This window comes from Pteropus vampyrus, unplaced genomic scaffold (genome assembly GCF_000151845.1).
Source record: "Pteropus vampyrus isolate Shadow unplaced genomic scaffold, Pvam_2.0 Scaffold403, whole genome shotgun sequence".
Lineage (NCBI taxonomy): Eukaryota > Metazoa > Chordata > Mammalia > Chiroptera > Pteropodidae > Pteropus > Pteropus vampyrus.
The window spans coordinates 63,631-66,368 of record NW_011889184.1 but is presented as its reverse complement, the minus strand read 5'-3'; positions in this window follow the sequence as shown (position 1 = coordinate 66,368).

The following is a 2,738-nucleotide window of genomic DNA, read 5'->3' as shown; positions in this document are numbered from 1 at the left end:
GGAGTGGCCAGTCTTAGCAGTCCTATGTTTGGCAAAGAACGTCCTCACCTGACTAGGGGCCCCCCCCACCCCCTTCAAGACCACACACCTTCAGTGGGAAGCCCCCCTCCCTGGGAGGCACCTACCCCAGGAGGCAGGTTTGCACAGCCACTTCCTGGTGACCCGACCACCTGCCCATCCAACACTGACCTCAGCCCAGCCACAAAGGACGAAACAGCCCAGAGAGACCACCCTGCCCACCCCCAAATGCCCGATTATCTACATTTTGTACCTTTCTGAGCAGGCAATTTTTTGGTCCACCTTACTGTTTCCGTGCCAAGCCACCAGAGTTGGTTGGTTTTCTTTTTTCTAAATCACTGTTTTTATCCATTAAGACTAGAGATGATTTCGTTTGAAAAAATCGGATTACAGAAGTAACTAGACACATCAGGCTGCTAGGACAGAGGACGGACTGTGGCTCTCAGCCAAGCCGAACTGAAAGGGAGCCATGCCTCGCTTCCCTCTGGGTAAACAGCTGAACTGTCAGGCTGGGAGAAGGCAAGTCAAGGCAAAGCCTAGGCCTGGGAGACAGTAGCCGGTCATCTGCTAAGCCTACTGCATCCTGAGTGAAATCCACATGCTTCAGGGTCAGCCATGCGGGGCCGAGCAGAGTCACGTGTGTTCTCAGATAAAGGCTAATTCCTCGCTGGGGAAGACAAGGCCACTGGAAACACGGCCCCTAAGCACCCTCGCGGTAGTCCCTCCCACACGGAAAGCTGGTCACGGCCCTCGAGGCTGCACTCGCCGCAGTTGGATTCCTACCGCCATTCGCAAAAGCCCCGTGAAGCTCAGAACTAACCTCTGACACATCGACAGATATCACCAACCTTTAAACGCCGTCAAAGCCTTGGAGTCGTGGGCGTGTTCATTGAGGAGCCCCTTCCCGGTTTCTGACGTCCAGTTCTACTGGCCTGGAGCAGCGTCTACAGGACACCACTCCATCTGGCCCCCGACCTAGCGTGCATGATCGACTGTCACTGCCAGCCACCTCCTCCCAGTCGGGGCTTGCTTTAGCTCCTCCTCGCTCTGTAGCGAAGATTGTGGACCCTCTGTCGGGTATTCGGGCCTCGTTGGATCCTTTTATTGCCGTTTAGCCTTAGCTGCTGTGTACCCATCAAGGGACATGGGGTTCCCGTGTACTCTGTCACTCGCTAGCACTGGGAACTGAATAAATACTAACGGATCCAGCACCTGCTGATTCAGAGATTGGGGAAGCACCAACAGCCCTCCAGGTGATTCTGAATATCATTTTCCTGATACTTCTTAAGACAGCAAGAGATGTTGACTGGTAATACCAGTTTAATTATAATCAGTGGATAAACGTGTCTCTTCTAACAGCTCCTGAGGGGCAAGACTATCATATCATCATCATCATCATCATCATCATCATCATCATCATCATCATGCTCCCATTCGTCCCTTGCAAGGACTGTGTCTATGGACATTTTGACTTAGAAATACCTGCATGTAAGTCCAACCCCCTAAGCTTTCAAAAGTTATAAGCAGTCTTCTGACGGCACGCTTGCTAAGACGGGAGAGATGTCCATGGGACCCAGCAAAGTCAGGCAGGGCCTGGCTTGTGCCTGAGCCTGGCACTGAGGTTTAAGTTTAAAAGCTGCATCTGGATCAGCACTGGCGGGGGACCAGGCCCTGCCTCCCTTGGCTGCCTGCAGGACGCCGAGGACAGGGTAGGAAAGCTGGCACGGCCACGCTTTCGGGGGCACTGGGCACGGCACCCCGTCCGTCACCTTGCCCGTGGAGGAGCCAGGAGGTCAACCTTTATAGTCTTGTCACTGGGGGTGGGCTTGACGCCAAGGCCACATGGTAACAATTACCCGTCCTCCCAGACCGGTCACGCCACCTGAGAACCAGCCAGCTGTTCTGACTGCAGTCTCCGGGCGGCCATGTGGCCCTCCTGCCCCAAACACTGCTTGCGGCACACACCCTGCACACTCACAAACTGAAAGGAAGAAGTCGATGAACCAGGCCCCTGCCAGGGGACAGACGTGTTCTAACGCACAATTCACTTAATTCTCACGACCCTGTTCAGTAGGGTTCAGTCTCCATGGTGGCCGAGGAAGCCAAGGCCCAGGGCGAAGCAACGTGTTCATTACACGACTCTGAAAAGGAGGAGCAAGTCGGGAACCCAAGCCTCTCTGAGTTCCAAGCCCTCAATCCCTTTAGCCTTCTGCTTCTCTGCCTCCCTCCCACTTCCCAGAGTGAGTCCGGTCCCCTGGGGTCCGCCCTTCGTTCCAAACGGAGGCAACAGTCAAATCAGTGTGACCTCCGACCATACCTGAGCACACGCCCTCCGTTCCAGCCAGCCTCCTCCCCTGCCTGCAGTCACGTGGGTGTCCAGGGCAGAGTGTGCCAAGTGACGGGCTGTCTGCTCTGCCCTCTGGCCACGTTCTGTGGACCGTGAGTTGTGATTATTGTCTACCGTTTGGTTTTCAGCTAATGAGCAGTATATGAAAATGGGGAAAGTCCCATCTAGATCTGTATTTCTGGCTCCTCACGAAAAATGTCAAGGTTTGGCGACACTTTTGTATTCCCAGCAGGTATGTCATTACAGGAGTCTCAGGTAAGAACTCAGAAGGGTCAAGGGAAACATTCGTTTCCTGCTGTTTCAGGGACCCAAATCGGTTTACTGATCCAACATTACACGTCCTCGAATATCTGGGCTGGCCTTCTTCCCTTTA